This window comes from Somniosus microcephalus, chromosome 20, assembly GCF_052327205.1.
Source record: "Somniosus microcephalus isolate GS21.2 chromosome 20, FLI_Smic_1.0, whole genome shotgun sequence".
Taxonomy (NCBI): Eukaryota; Metazoa; Chordata; class Chondrichthyes; order Squaliformes; family Somniosidae; genus Somniosus; species Somniosus microcephalus.
The window spans coordinates 53,009,813-53,026,922 of record NC_141006.1 but is presented as its reverse complement, the minus strand read 5'-3'; the positions used below and the strand labels follow the sequence as shown (position 1 = coordinate 53,026,922).

General features: G+C 45.5%; 1 protein-coding gene across 1 annotated transcript in view; it reads right to left on the bottom strand.

The window, feature by feature from the left end:
• Positions 1-17,110, bottom strand: part of rnf19b (ring finger protein 19B) — a 212,815-nt gene that overhangs the window by 36,827 nt on the left and 158,878 nt on the right. The gene's annotated exons all lie outside the window — the stretch shown is intronic.

Sequence of the window (17,110 nt, the reverse complement as noted above, 5' to 3'; positions counted from 1 at the left end):
AAAAATTGCACTGATTAGTTTACAGGTCAAGTTTCCAATTAAATAAGTTGCATAATCACAAACACAACATTTTCCATGAACCAATGCAATTGGCCAGCGAAATAGAACATCATCGTTTATTTTTTTTACATTAAAAAATATTCATGGATGTATTTAAGAGTGGTAATCTGGTCCAGTTTGATTAATACAGCTGAAATGGGTTTATCACAAAAAATAAACATTTTTAATAAGTGTGCAATTCTCCACCTGTGAGTAACCGGATTTAAAAAATCACTGAAAAATACTTAAAATATCTATACTGAATCATTTACTACTTTCATTGGTGTACACTAGTCAGTTTCTTATTAAATTAAATATTTTTTTAAATGAAAAAAACTTTGAAAATGTGCCTACCATTGCCTATGGGCCTAAGAAAATGAGCACAATTTGAAGAGTCTTACAAAACCGGTGGAATCTCGCAATGTCTACTTGGTTGGTTGGTGGGGGGGGGGGTGCAGTTTTGTGGTGGGACCTGATCCAGGAATTGACACATAAACCAGCTTAAAAGGTCACAAAAAACACGAACGCAAGTGGTTTTGGGCGTAACTCATGTTTAAAATTCCCCAATCTTTTGCGCTGGTTCGGCCGATTCTGCTCGGATTGCACTGATATTACTGGTGGAAACGAGCGGAAACTCAACCCCTAGATTTTTCTTTTCTCGTACACCCATCCTCCAAACTTCACATTTAAATGGCTTCTTATAACTGGTTTAACCAACTGTCTGAGTGCATGTACTAACTGCACCACATATTAACAGGACGTGGGTTTTCCCTGCAACCCACCACACAGTGAGTCTGTGACCTCTGTTGATGTCATTTAGGGGAGATGCTGTGCAGAAGCAAGGAGAGGAAAATAAGAGGGAGAGTATTGCGTATCTCAAGATCACAACAAAATGGAGCCCTAGGAGCAAATCATCTCCCTGCTCTCTTTGGGGTGGGCAGGACTGTCCAAGCTGCTTGCATTCGTAAGCTGCCCATTAACTGGCTTTTAACTCAAGCTGTGGTCATTAACAGATCAAGGTGTTTTTATTTGATTTGAGGCACCATTGCTAAAAACAGTCCTTTTCAAACCTCCAGACCAAAGAAATTCAAACAGGACAAACCAGCAAGTGACGAGGAGAAGCACAAATAGAACGCAGGTACTTCAGCTTTGTGGGCTAGAGTGCAAGGGCTGATTAATCCACAGACCATACGTTGGACACCCCTGGTGTGGGTGGACTTCAAGAATGGACATTTTGAGTACAGGAGTAAAGAAGTCTTACTCCAATTATATAGGGCCTTGGTGAGACCACACCTGGAGTACTGTGTACAATTTTGGTCTCCTTACCTAAGGAAGGATATACTTGCCATAGAGGGAGTGCAACGACGGTTCAGGAGATTGATTCCTGGGATGGCGGGACTGTCGTATGAGAAGAGGTTGAGTAAACTAGGCCTGTATTCTCTTGAATTCAGAAGAATGAGAAGGGGATCTCATTGAAGCATACAAAATTATTACAGGGCTTGATAGGATGGATGCTGGGAGAATGTTTTCCTTGGCTGGGGAGTCTAGAACCAGGGGCCACAGCCTCAGGATAAAGGGTAGGCCATTCAGGACTGAGATGAGAAGAAATTTCTTCACACAGAGGGTGGTGAATCTTTGGAATTCTCTATCCCAGAGGGCTGCGGAGACTCAGTCATTGGGTATATTCAAAACAGAAGTCGATAGATTTCTGACTAGTAAGGGCATCAAGGGATATTGCGATAGGGCCGGTGAATGGAGTTGAGTCAGAAGATCAGCCATGATCTCACTGAACGGCGGAGCAGGCTGGAAGAATGGCCTACTCCTGCTCCTATTTCTTATGTTCTTATGACATATCAATGCACAAAATAAATGGAAGGGGTTACAACGGCTGGAGTAAGGAAGTGACACAGAGAAGATGAGTTACCTCCTTAAAACACAGTCTACTCTTTTGTAAAGCACAGGTGAAATCTGCACTGTGGAGTACATCACAGACAAGTACAATAATAAAGCGATTATAATATTAGATTAGCAACCCAGAGGTTAAGAGTTCAAATCCTACCATGGTAAATTGTGAAACTGAAGTCAATAAATCTGCTCATTTATGGGCTGGCACGAAAGTTGCCAGATTGTTGTAAAAACCGAACTGGTTCACTCATGCCTTTCTGGGAAGGAAACCTGCCACTCCTGCCTTGTTTGGCCTACTACATTCAGCGCTAATCAGCTATGTGGTCGACTCTTAATGCCCTTTGAAGTGGCCTGTAAAAGAATCACCACACCACATTCTTAGGCAAGAAATGTAACCTTGTTAGCATCGCCCACGTTCCAAGAATAAAGAAAAGATCAATCTTATCTTCACCGGACATTCACACATCCATATCTTTCACGGACATCACTAGATAGTAATCAAGAATGCAAACCCTGGCTTATTTTTCTTTCCTTCCTCCCACCACTACCTACCTGACTTCAGTAAATTTACTACAGAACAGGGATCGAACGTGGGAACTACCTGGTTGGCATTACCCATTACTACATCGGACTGTGAATTAGTTCAGACCGTTGCCGGCCCATTAGCTCTTTGACGTCTTCTACTCAGTCATACTCCAATTAAGTCACCCCCAACTTGCGTTGTGAAAAGAAGCAATAAGCCAAGCATAGTATCACATCACTAACCATGTGAAAACTATTGGAAGCGCCTCACTGTTTTTGTTGGAAATTGTTTGGGAAATCTTTTTTGCCCCGTGTTTGTCAAACATGGCAACACAATGACACAATTCACATCAAACTCATTCTGAAAATGGGTCGCTCGTATCTGATGCTCTCCCTCCCTAAACAATCAGGACAGTGTATCTTCAATAAAAAGTAGTAAAGGACTTTAACGTGATATCAAATTGGTTCTGAAGAGAAAATGACAGAAAAAAAATATTGTTCCGCCAGTGGCCTAGTGGATAAAGCAACTGCCCACATGTTCGATCCCCAGTACAGTATCTCCTGAGTTACCTGGTTTTAGCGACTGCCCACATGTTCGATCCCCAGTACAGTATCTCCGGAGTTACCTGGTTTTAGCGACTGCCCACATGTTCGATCCCCAGTACAGTATCTCCGGAGTTACCTGGTTTTAGCAACTGCCCACATGTTCGATCCCCAGTACAGTATCTCCGGAGTTACCTGGTTTTAGCAACTGCCCACATGTTCGATCCCCAGTACAGTATCTCCTGAGTTACCTGATTTTAGCGGAGGTATTAATTGAGATTTCCCAATTGGCCTCAGCACCATAAGCCAGGGAAAGGGAGAAAACAAATCAGTCAGTATTCCCACTCTTGATCACTATCCAATGACTCCTGCTGAAATGTGTAGATGTTAGATGAGAACATGATCCGACTTGGCTGTGATCTCTCCCTCGCCCTCTCCCCCACCCCCGCCCCCACACCCACCTTCCCATGATATAATACCCTGCCAAGACTTGCTGTCTGGCTCACACATCAAGAATATTATTGTGGGCAAAGTAATGAGGTATTGTGGGCAATATTATTGTGGGCAAAGTAATGGCCTCTACCCATGGAACCATATCTCAAGAAACAGCACCTTCAGGACAGCAGAAGAGAGGGGAAATCTGTGGGGTGGGGAGGAAATTTTTTGCGACTATTGTGTGACATCTCTAGCCCCAGTGTTCCAGGAATGGTGGACAGGTTCCGCCATTTTCAGTGTGAAAGAGTTAACTCAGTGGAGTAAAGTTTCCGCTTGTTTATTGCTAGTGATATCCATGCAATTCAGGTGGAATCGACCAAACCAGCGCAAAAGATCGGGGAATTTTAAGTGTAACAGTACACCCAAAACCACGTGAGTTTGTGTTTTCCGCGATCTTTTACACTGGTTCAAGAGTCAATTCACTCGGATCAGGTCCCACCCCACGCCCCCAGGCATTCTGCCGATTACGCTGGTTCGGGAAAGCTTTTCAAATTGTGCTCATTTTCTTAGGCTCGCGGGCACATTTCAAATGTTTTTTCATATCAAAAAATATTTAATTTACTAAGAAACAGACTAGTGAGCACCAATGAATCTATTAAATGGTTCAGTATAGTTTTTATTAAGTCATTTTCAGTGATTTTAAATCAGGTTACTCACAGATGGAGGACTTGACACTCACAAAAAATGCTTATTTTTGCTGATAAACCCATTTCCAGCTGTATTAATAAAACTGCACCAGGTTACCACTCTTAAATACATCAAGGAATACTTTTCAAAATAAACAATTGTGTTCTATTACGCCATCCGATTGCGCTGGTTCATGGAAGATTTTAAGCTTGTGTTTATGCTAAATAATTTTAGCAGAAACGTGAACTGTTCCCTAACCAGCACAATTTCAAGCGCATTTTGGGTGTAATTTCCCTATTGCTCCCTAAGCGGAAACTCTACCCCAGTATTCTTTTGAAATTTGGCAAGCCACACAGTCATTACTCTCATACTCGACTATAGCTTTTGGCCAGCCTCCGGGTGGCATATCTACACAACATTCAATACATTAGTAGCCTTGTTGCAAATTTGTTTTGCATTCATTTTTAAAGAAAGGGAGGATGTCTACCAGCACAATATCTCAATGTGATGGATTTGTGATGTCCTGTGCCTTGGAGTGTCGAGATGTAGTTGTATGCATGTGATTGCCCACATAAGAGAAGGCAGGTGAAACTTTGATGCACTATTTCATGTTATCTATCTGGCATACAAGTATTCATTAATTGAAATGTAATCAATTTCGAGCATGCTGATCAGTGTGCTGGAATTTTAATTGATACCCATTAAGAAACATCCTTATGAAGTACAGTTACCGTTTTAGGGAGAAAAAAATACGATTGGATTTCCTACATTTAAAAAGGGCTTTTTATTATATTTTGTTAGATATATAATGAAAGCTGCCCAGGTGGCTCATGTGGACAGAAGCACTGCCCAGTGCAGACCAAGTAGGTCCAATATCAAGTCCCCAGGCAGAGATCAGTAGCTGATAGGAACATAGGGATAGGAGGAGGCCATTCAGCCCTCAAGCCTGTTCCGACATTCAATTAGATCATGGCTGATCTGTATCTTAACCCTTTCTAACCGCCTTGGTTCCTTAATCCTTAATACCCTTGCCTAACAAAAAGCGATCAATCTCAGTTTTGAAATTTTCAATTGACCTCCAGCTTCAACAGCTTTTAGGTCGAGTTCCAGGTTTCCGCTCCCCTTTGTGCCAAGAAGGGCTTTCTGACATCACCCCTGACCGGCCGAGCTCTAATTTGAAGGTTATGACCCCTGGTTCTGGACTCTCCCACCAGAGGGAATTGTTTCTCTCTACCTACTCCAGCAACTTCTTTGATCATCTTAAACCCCTCAATTAGATCACCCCTCAATCTTCTATATTACAAGCCTATGCAACTTGTTCTCATAAATTAACCTGTTTAACCCTGGTATAATTCTAGTGAATCTGTGCTGCACACCCCACAAGGCCAATATATCTTTCCTGAGGTGCGGTGCCCAGAACTGAATGCAGTGTCCAGATGGGGTCTAACTCTGTACAGCGGGAACATAACTTCCACCGCTTTGTATGCGGCCCTGTTGAGTTAAAGGCCAACATTCCATTAGCTTTTTTAATTACTTTCTGTACCTGTCCACCAGCGTTTAGATCACAGGTGATTTTTTTTTTTATATAAACAGTTTGGCCTACATAATGTTCTTTGTACAAAACCTGTATTCCAACTGATTCTACATTACCTCCTTTCATTAACCTTTCACCCACGCACACCTCAATTTAGGTATTTAGTGATGTGCCTGCTGAAAGGCACTGAACTACATTATTTTCAACATCATCACTGGTCTGTGGCTGGTCGGCAGTTAACGTGTTACTTTCTGCAAAGGAGGCAGGGGAAAACTAGAGAGGCAAGAAAAAAGTGGCATGCACGAGGCTTTAGTGCAGAGCTCCTTGGGGCCTACAGGCATGCTCTAGCTGGCAAACTAGACAGGTCTGTCAAGTATTAACTCTGAAAGAGGCAGGCTTTAATTGGTCCTCTTTTATAGGTGTATGTACGTTGGAGTGGCATGGAAGCCATGCACAAGGGAAGAAAGTGCTTTAATACGGCAACTTTAGCATTGCTGCAAAGAACTTTTTTCCCCAGAGCTGACTGCAGCCTGTGTCAAAGTCACACCCTTACAACCGAGTGACAGGTCTCAGTGAATCGATATATATGAAGGTGGCAGCTGATAGTTCATCTGTTGATTCGATTAAATCTAGTTTATAATCCAGAATAATGACTGTTCCAGCCGGATTATAAGTAGGCAATGTTTCAGAGCTCATTTTAGATGCTGACAGACCTTAAAATATAAATTCATTTTGGCATTTCTTGATACTTGGTGCAAAGAGGAAGACGAAAAACCCAAGGAACAAATAAAATCTATTAGTTTGCCAATTGTTTTCAAAATGTGATAAACATTCGCCAATGGAGAAGTATCTGTAGACAGTATAGGAAATAAATCACCTTCTGCCATCACATGGCATAATTCAAGGAATTAGTCACTAACAAAAGAAAATCCATAAACTAAGCTAGCATAAAAATAGTTTGAAACTACTCAATGACTTCATATAACACAGGGTCATCTTAAACTGCAGTGATTATTATGAACAAGCTGCATTCACATTATGACAAAAAACTTCATCTCTCCTTTCCCCATATTTTAGCTATTTATTCTCCCTCAGTCTTAAATTACCTCAGGTTCTGCACCGTTGCCTGGCTGAGAGGGCAGACTAGCAATCTACGCCCAGGCTTCCCTCAGTCCTGTTCTATAGCTGGTCGTTAAGAGGGGAGTGCCTCATCTCCACTCTGTGCCTTCCTCTGATGGTCCTCGTCCTTCTTGACTTGTCTGCAGCCTTTGACACGGTTGACCACTCCATCCTTCTCCAACGCCTGTCCACCGTCGTCCAGCTGGGTGGGACTGCACACGCCTGGTTCCACTCTTATCTATCTATCGTAGCCTGTAATGGCTTCTCTTCCCTCTCCCGCATCGTTACCTCTGGTGTCCCCCAAGGATCTATCCTTGGCCGCCTCCTATTTCTCATCTACATGCTGCCCCTTGGTGACATCATCCAAAAACACAGCCTTAGTTTCCACATGTACGCTGATGACACCCAGCTCTACCTCACTACCACTTCTCTCGACCCCTCCACGGTCTCTAAATTGTCTGACTGCTTGTCCGACATCCAGTTCTGGATGAGCAGAAATTTTCTCCAATTAAATATTGGGAAGACCGAAGCCATTGTTTTTGGTCCCCGCCACAAACTCTGTTCCCTAGCCACTGACTCCATCCCTCTCCGTAATATCTGTCGGAAGCTGAACCACACTGTTCGCAACCTTGGCGTCATATTTGACCCTGAAATGAGCTTCCGACCACATATCTGCAGCATAACTAAGACCGCCTATTTCCACCTCCGTAACATCGTCCGTCTCCGCCGTTGCCTCAGCTCATCCACTGCTGAAACCCTCATCCATGCCTCTGTTACCTCTAGACTTGACTATTCCAACATTCCTGGCTGGCCTCCCACATTCTACCCTACGTAAACTTGAGGTCATCCAAAACTCGGCTGCCTGTGTCCTAACTCGCACCAAGTCCCGTTCACCCCCCACCCCTGTGCTCGCTGACCTACACTGGCTCCCGGTTAAGCAACAATCGATTTCAAAATTCTCATCCTTGTTTTCAAATCCCTCCATGGCCTCGCCCCTCCCTATCTCTGTAATCTCCTTCAGCCCCACAACCAGCACCCCCCCCCCCGAGATATCTGCGCTCCTCTAATTCTGGCCTCTTGAGCATCCCTGATTATAATCGCTCAACTATTGGTGGCCGTGCCTTCTGTTGACTAGACCCTAAGCTCTGGAATTCCCTCCCTAAACTTGTCCGCCTCTCTACCTCTCTTTCTTCCTTTAAGATGCTTCTTAAAACCTACCTCTTTGACCAAGCTTTTGGTCACCTGCCCTAATTTCTCCTTATGTGGCTTGGTGTCAAATTTTTTTTGTCTTTTAATACTCCTGTGAAGCGCCTTGGGATGTTTTACTACGTTAAAGGCGCTATATAAATACATGTTGTTGTTGTTTAGTGCAAGGTGAATGTCAACTATAAACCCATGTCTCACCACACCATTGGCAGAGTGGGTTGGTACACTGATGCACGGCACCAGGTTAACATAACTTAAGAAGAAGCTGTATTATTTCAAGCATATTTCCTCAGGTTTGGGTTAGGGAGTAGGTTGAAATTAAATCTGAACAGATGACCAAAAACATTGCAGGTGATGAAATGGGTGAGTACAGCCATGAGAAGATCAAATATTGCTACTGTACTTCACAATCAAAAGTCTAATAGACATATTCACAAACTCTCTCCCACGGCCAAAAATTTGCAGTCTTAGCATCTAAATAGAGCAGATGCTGTTTTATTGAATCATGTTCTCCAGAGAAACATCAGTTGGTGCTGAGCCCTGAATCTGCCACTTAACCTTGAGTGCCATATGTTGTTAAAGTAACACAACCACAGACTGCACTGCATGTCATTTAAGCTGTTAAAATGTGTGCACAGCACACTGCAGCATCAACGCACTGTATGATGGGATGTGGTTTCGCACCTACAGTCTTCACAGGTTTAGTTAAAGGTTTCAGTCACATCCCCAAACAGTGGTGAGACACCAGAGGTCAGGCATTTCCCCACAGGGAGGGAGGCAGTGAGGGGAAATCATCACACATTCCCCTTGCATGCCTCATAGTTGCTAATGGTAGACCAGCGTTGGTGGGAGCCTAGGAACAGGTCATTGCTCACTCATAGCTGAGGGAGACCAAGGAACGAGTGTCTTAGATGGTTCAGCTATTTTATCCAGCAAGTAACTGACCCACACAAATGAACGTCTCTGGTTTGATCCTTGGTCCTGGCTGAATTAACTGGTCTCAGCCATGGTAGTTGTCCTCATCATCACTTGGTCAGGGAGGGACAAAGTGTCCAAGCCTCCTACTCGTGATCACTGTCCAGAGACTACCTACTTCCCACTCCGTAACATCGCCCGTCTCTGCCCCTGCCTCAGCTCATCTGTTGCTGAAACCCTCGTCCTTGCCTTTGTTACCTCCAGACTCGACTATTCCAACACTCTCCTGGCCGGCCTCCCATCTTCCACCCTCCATAAACTTCAGCTCATCCAAAACTCTGCTGCCTGTGTCCTAACTCGCACCAAGTCCCGTTCACAGATCACTCCTGTGCTCACTGATCTACCTACGGTCTGGCAATGGCTCGATTTTAAAATTCTCATCCTTGTTTTCAAATCCCTCCATGGCCTTGCTCCTCCCCATCTCTGTAACCTCCTTGAACCCTCCGAGGTCTCTGCGCTACTCCAATTCTGGCCTCTAGCACATTCCCGATTTTCTTCGCTCCACCGTGCCTTTAGCTGCCTGGGCCCTAAGCTCTGGAATTCCTCCCTAAACCTCTCCGCCTCTCTACCTTTCTCTCCTCTTTTAAGACGTTTCTTAAAACCTACCTCTTTGACCAAGCTTTTGGTCACCTGTCCTAATAGCTCCTCATGTGGCTTGGTGTCAAATTCTGTTTGATAAACGCTCCTGTGACCCGCCTTTGGACGTTTTACTATGTTAAAGGCGCTATATAAATTCAAGTTGTTGTTATTGGAGATGTCAGTTAAGGACAGGATCAGGCTAATGCCCCCAATGATTGAATAGCCTTGCTGACACACACTATTCATGGCTTATATATGAATAATAATAGCTATATGGACAAAGTCTTGGAAGACAATTGGAGCCTATGATATTATACCCTAGCAAGGAATCAACATTCTTTATCTAGTAAAAGTAATGTTATGGGAATGATCAGATGGCATCCTCTTGTTAAAGGAGCTTTCTATCTTTAATGTTCTTCCCTTTTCACTGACTGCAGTGACTGACTCCTTGGTACAGTTCCACATCAAACAGCAACCCCCTGGTACCTCAGCCAAGTGGCCATTCTTCACAAGGGTACATGGGTAATGAGCATCAGCAGACTTTTCAACCGTGATGGGGTGATATTACAGCCAAGTCCTCACCCAGCATATACACATACATGTGTGCGCACACACGTGCACACTCCTTTTCAGGAGGGATCAGTGGGAAGCCATCAAGAGGGGGAGTGCTAGCTGATATTTACTTTCCCTCATTAGATGCTGTCACCAGTTGTCCAAGATTAGCTAATTCAGTGCAGATCCTGGACCAAACCTGGCAATTTTTAAAGCTGTAAAACTACAAATTCTGCTCAGCAGCCACTCAACTATTAAGGTTACCACATTATACCGGCCATCCCATATAGCGGGCAAATCGCTTTTGCACAAATGTACCTACTAAAAGCGGTGGGGACTATATATAAATATATATATACACATTATATACATATTCATACATACATAAGTACATTTAAGCATTGGACAAAACACATCCATTCACCACTACTCTCTGTTTCTGTCCTTTAATGTTTTAATACTATGTGCCTTAATTTTTATCAGTAACTCTCTTTCAGGCTCTTTGTTAAACATATTTTGAAAATCCATATACATAACATCCACTGCATTTCATTTATCAATACATTCCATTAATTCTTCAAAAGAACTCCATTCAATTTGTCTAGACAAAACGTGCCTTTTACAAGTCCACATTAGCTGTCCTTAATTAGCCCATGACTTTTGAGGTGAGTATGAATTTTATCTTGTATTATGGCCTGTAGGTGTTTACCCACTACAAATGTTAGGCTGACTCGTCTCTAGTTACCTGTTTGATCCCTTTTTGAACAGAGGTGTTACATTGGACACCCTCCAGTCTTCTGGCACAACTTCCATGTCAAAGGATGTTGGAAAGAATATGGCCGGAGCCTCTTTGACTTCCCTGAGCATTCTAGGATGCCGTTTCCACCAATTCTTTCGATACTACTTCCTAGTCTATAGCTATCCATCCTGCGGTGCCCACCTACTCCACTAGTATCCATTCATCCCCATTACCACACTCTTCTGCGGTATTAGTATCCCTTCTATTTCTTCATTCTCAATAAGAAGATTTTCCTTTCTCATCTCCAGTTGGCCCTACCCTTGCAGCCACAGCCCCTCTCTCTCATTTCCCAGCCCTGCCCCATCACTGCTGATATTTGCGAGCCTTATTATATAGTTTTTTCTGTTCTGCATGTAACCTTCCACCCCCATACAGGTAGACTATCCTTTATCCGAAAACCTTGGGACCAGCTGAGTTTCGGTTTTCGGAATTTTTCGGATTTTAGAAGGTATTGGGAAATTTGTCGGGGGTCGGGGTCGGCGGGGGGGCGGGGTCGGCAGGGGGTCGGCGGGGGGGGCTCGGCGGGGCGTCGGGGGTCGGGTCGGGTGGGGGGGGGGGGGGAGAAAAGAATATCGGACGGGCCACTGCAGCTATCGGACAGGCCGCTGTATTGTCGGATTCACTCTCTCGGTACCTCCTTCACACTGCCTGGCTTGGCCTGCAATCTCCTACCCAGGAGGGAACTCTGTGACCCTCTGCCCTGCTCAGCGTAAGTCGTGCGCCACTCTGGTCATGTCGTGCGCACGACTTACGCTGAACGAAAAAACTTTCGGTTTTTAGAGGTTTTCGGAAGTTCGGATAAAGGATAGTCTACCTGTATAAATGTTTAATATTTATTGTTGTTACTACTATGGCACCATAACAAAAGCAATAATATAAAAGGATTTTAAAAAATTTAACTAGCACATAATCCTTTTATATATTAATTGCTTTTATTATGGTGCCCATCTGGGTGCCAGTATTTTTTTTAATGTATATATCATTGTTGCTACTATGGTGCTCTGTGCCCAAGGCCTGTCCAAGTGTTTTAAATATATTTTATTTTAAATATTAAAAAAAACTTATATTTATCAACTGACTGTGGGCAACATCACAGGCAATTTACTCATATATACAATTATTATTAGTAAATTGCCGTGCCATTACCCACGGTCCGTTGATGAATGCAAGGTTTTTATAAATACACAAGGTGACAATGGAATGTGGAGGCAGGCCTGAGAAACTTGCTCCACAGCACCACCTACTGGCCAGAGCTTGCACCTACATTGTTACAAACATTCTAAATGTTTACATAGGCAGTTTCAATGTTAAATGTTGACACTATACCATGATTAAAAATTGTGACAACATGAAGTTGGATAGGAAGTGCGTGCATGCACAAGATTTTTATTATATATATATCGATGGATCGGTTATATCGAGCTGTGAAAATTGATTTAAAAAAAGTCCACGAGGAATCAGCATATTTGAATAACCAAGCCAGCAAAAACTGATTCAGCTTATGAACCATCTTTGAAAACTGCTATCAATACTGTTCTAGGGAAAGCAATTAATCAGAACTATAATGCTGTTTTCCTAAAAAGGTGAGGCCTTGCTGTTTGATGCGATTCCCTTGGCATCAAAAAGGGTGTAGGATAGCCTGAGCAGCTAAATAAGGGCATAACAGAGTTTTAAACTGGTCTGTATTTGGTGTACCATGTGAGGGGACCTTCATGGTACTTCTTGCTTTATAGTACAGTCAAAATTTTTTTACCTTTGCACAAGGGGGAAAATATATCCCATAATCTTCTACTCCAATAGTGGTGTGTTTAAACATCAAGTAGATATAATGGCAGAAAGTTCTCTTTATTGGCAGAAATATATTTTTTGTCACTATTGTATATTCTTCCACACAAGGTCATTAACTCAGCATTCAGCAGAAAAAAAGTAGTTTCCACTGAAATGCATTTCCCACTGAATGCAAATGTTTAACACGATTAAAGGGCGTGCTTATGTAAAAGAAAGGGAAATTATATATTTTTCAGAGTCCCCCCTGTATCTAATTGATTCTGACCCTTTTCAAGCTCTATTGGTGCACGTCAAAAAGTCCAAGGAGATTTAATTCACTGATATGACCAGTTACACATCAAAGATAACATAAAAAAGAGAACTTTCTTTAATCCCTTCAGTACTGTGATGGGCAGGATTTCCCACTGCCAGAAACCGTGAATGGGGCAGACAGCAGTGCAGAATGGGTTAAGGTGGCCCATGATTTCAAATGGCTAGGCCCCAAGCCCTGGAACTCCCTCCCTAAACCTCTCCGCCTCTCCTCGTTTAACATGATCCTGAAAACCTACTTCTTTGACCAAGAACATAAGAACATAAGAAATAGGAGCAGGAGCAGGCCATTTGGTCCTTCGAGCCTGCTCCGCCATTAAATAAAATCATGGCTGATCTTCTACCTCATCTCCACTTTCCTGCACTATCCCCATATACCTTAATATTCAAAAATCTATCAATCCCTGTCTTGAATATACTCAACGACTGAGCCTCCACAGCCCTCTGGGGTAGAGAATTACAAAGATTCTGTGATGAAATATGTCATTCATCAGACTCTGTAGTTAACTGTATATATTGTATTGCCTGCTCCGGTGTTTGTACCTTGTATTGTGTATAGGGCACCGCCCCCTTTGTGTGTCGGCTCCGCCCATACCTGGCCCTACTTAAGACAAGTCCAGGCCTGTCCTGCAGTAGAACAGCAGCACGCCAGGTGAAGCTAGGTGCAGCCACCGGCATCTTTTCTTTGCTAATAAAAGCCTTTGTTTTATTCTGCTAACTTCGAGTCTTGGAGTTATTGAGGCACGTCAATTTTATTAGCAAACTTTTAACGATGGATCAACTTTTGAAACCGGAACGCTTGGATTTGGACCCGCATGCTTCGGATGCATCGGCACGGTTTGGACACTGGTTCCAGTGCTTGGAATTCTTTATGGCCAACTCCGAAGCCGTCACAGCCTCTACAGCCACCGGAGATGTGAAACTCGGGATCCTACAGAATCGGGCAAGCCACCGGGTTTTTCCACTCATACAAGACGCCGCCGGCTACCTGGATGCCTGCAACATCCTAAAGGCCCACTATCAGCGGCCTACCAACGAAGTGTACGCCAGGCACCTGCTTGCTACCTGCACACAGCGACCCGGAGAGTCGCTAGAGGACTTTCTAGTCACCCTAAAAATGCTTGGCAAAGGCTGCAAATGCAAAGACGTGCAAGCCACGGTATACACAGACGAGCTGATTCGGGATGCCTTTATCGCAGGCCTTAGCTCTAATTATATCCGGCAGAGACTGCTAGAGAAAACGGGCCTAGATCTGACACAGGCTGTGGACACAGCGCGATCGTTGGATGTGGCTCAGAAGAACTTTGACTCCTACTCGGCAGGCCGCGCGGCCCACGCCGCCTCTGTTTCCCAGCCCGGTAGCCCAACACTGTCGGGGCCCTGCTCTCCCCCCAGAAGCCCTACGACCGCCGCGACGCATCGGGGCCCCAAATGCTACTTCTGCGGGCAGCCGAAGCACACCAGGAACCTGTGCCCGGCGAAAGCACCACCTGCTTTAAGTGCGGTAAGAAGGGGCACTTTGGGAAGGTGTGCAGAGGGAACCCCGCAGGCAAAACCGCCACCGCCGCGTGCGCGCCGTGGGAGCGGCCATCTTGGACGCCATCTTGTCCGACCTCGTGGGGTCCGCCATCTCGCGAGCAGAAAGCGGGGACGCCATCTTACCTGGCCTCGTGTGGCCCACCATCTTGTCCCGATCAGGGCCCTACAGTGGCGTCGATCACAGTGGACCAGTCCAGACCGCACCCACTATCCAAATCGATGGTGGACATTGAGGTAAACGGGTGCAAGGTTAAATGTTTAATTGACAGCGGGAGCACAGAGAGCTTCATTCACCCTGATCTGGTACAACGACTCTCTCTAACTATAGTCCCTACTCAGGGCAGGATCTCTATGGCCGACAAAACCCAGATATCGACTATTGCGGGTTACTGCGCGGTACGATTGTCCGTTAAAGACACTGTATATAATAATTTTAAACTGTTAATTATGAAAGACTTATGTGTGAGCGTGATCTTGGGCCTGGATTTTCAGTGCCACCACCAAAGCATCACGCTCAATTTCGGTGGGACCCAGCCGCCCCTCACAGTGTGCGGTCTGGCTACCCTGAAGGTAAAGCCGCCTTCGCTATTCGCGAACCTTACCCCTAACTGCCGGCCAATAGCGACCAAAAGCAGGAGGTACAGCTGGGAGGACAGGCGGTTTATCGCGACCGAGGTAGACAGGCTCCTGAAGGAGCGCATTATTGAACGCAGCAACAGCCCGTGGCGCGCCCAAGTGTTGGTGGTGAGGGGTAGCGAGAAGAAGCGGATGGTGATTGACTATAGTCAAACAGTCAACATCTATACCCAACTAGACGCCTACCCGCTACCCCGCATATCCGAGATGGTGAACCAAATCGCCCAATACTGGGTGTTCTCCACCATCGACCTCAAGTCAGCGTACCACCAGCTCCCTATCAGACCAGAGGACCGTTCGTACACCGCCTTCGAGGCAAACGGACACCTCTACCAGTTCCTCAGAGTCCCCTTTGGGGTGACGAATGGGGTCTCGGTCTTTCAGAGGGAGATGGACCGCATGGTCGATGACCACCACTTGCAGGCAACCTTCCCCTATCTCGACAACATCACCATCTGCGGCCACAACCAACAGGACCACGACTCAAACCTCGCGAGGTTTCTGAAAACCGCACAAAAACTCAACCTCACCTACAACGAGGACAAGTGCATTTTCAACACCACGCGCCTTTGCATACTAGGCAGCGTGGTGGAGAATGGGGAAATTGGACCAGACCCCGACCGATTGCGCCCCCTACGGGAGCTGCCCCTGCCCAACACTCCCAAAGCCCTGAAAAGGTGCCTGGGGTTATTCTCGTATTATGCCCAATGGGTCCCTAACTACTCCGATAAAGCCCGTCCCCTCTTGAAAGCATCCTCTTTCCCGCTCTCTGCTGAGGCCCATGCTGCCTTCAAAAGCATTAAGCAGGACATTGAGCGGGCCACGCTACAGGCAGTGGACGAGAACACTCCCTTTCAAGTGGAAAGTGATGCGTCTGACTTTTGTAGTGTATGTAACCGTTCCACCTTTAAGAGAACTATTTTAAGGGTTGCACTACTTTATCTTGGCTGCTGTATACTGTAATACCGGTGGTGACCACACCGGTATATAAGTACTGTGTAATGATTTATTGGGCAGTTCCGCCCTGACCTTCGACTAGTAAAGACCTGTTAAATTTTACTCTTGTGGTCTGTGTAGTAATTCTCAATATAACACACAGACTTAACAGTGGCGACGAGTACGATCTTACCCTGCGGCAGAGATACATCCAAGGCAGTTTAACGGGCGTCGAGAGGAGGCATCCGCCCTCATCATTCTGCTGAGAAAAGACTCGGGTCTGCAGAGCAAAGGAAGAATTCTGACACGAAGCCTTCCATCAGCAACAGGCAGTGATCATCCCTTCTATCACGGTGGTGGGTAAGCCGATCAGCGACGAGCAGCAAGTCGGCCACGTTGGCGTGAAGTAGGGGAGGGAAAAACAGAGGATATAAGGGCGGAGAACTCGACCACGGCCGGGGAAAAGAGCCGGACAGAAGTCGGGGCCAGAGGCGCTGAGACTGGGGCCAGCGTAAGGCACGGGAGCCGCGGTGCATGCAAACGCAGCCGGTATAAAAGACCGGGCTGCAAGCGGGCTGGGAGACGCAACAGCGTCGAGAGAGAGCTCGACCGCGACCGGTGAAAAAGGCCGGGCAGCTACCGAGGCCGCGAGGCGCAGCGACCGGGTCAGCGTAAGGCGCGGGAGAAATTTTTTTAAAAAAAACGCGGAGAACTCAGCTGCAGCCGGGGGAAAGGACCGGACTGCAAGAGGGGCTGGGAGGCACGAGTTGAAAACCGCTGGGGAGGGCGAACGCAGCAATACGGCAATCGCCATTACAGCCAGCGGGGGAGAAAGGCAAACGCGGGAAGCCGCCATTTTCGTAGGCGGGGGAAGAAGACAAGCGCGGGAAACCGCCATTTTGAAAAAAAAATAAAAGAAAAATGTCCTTTTGTTTCTCAAGAAGATTGCGAGGATGCCTAAGCGTGGTAACATCAACGATTTCGATCCCGATGTTGAAGATTGGGCC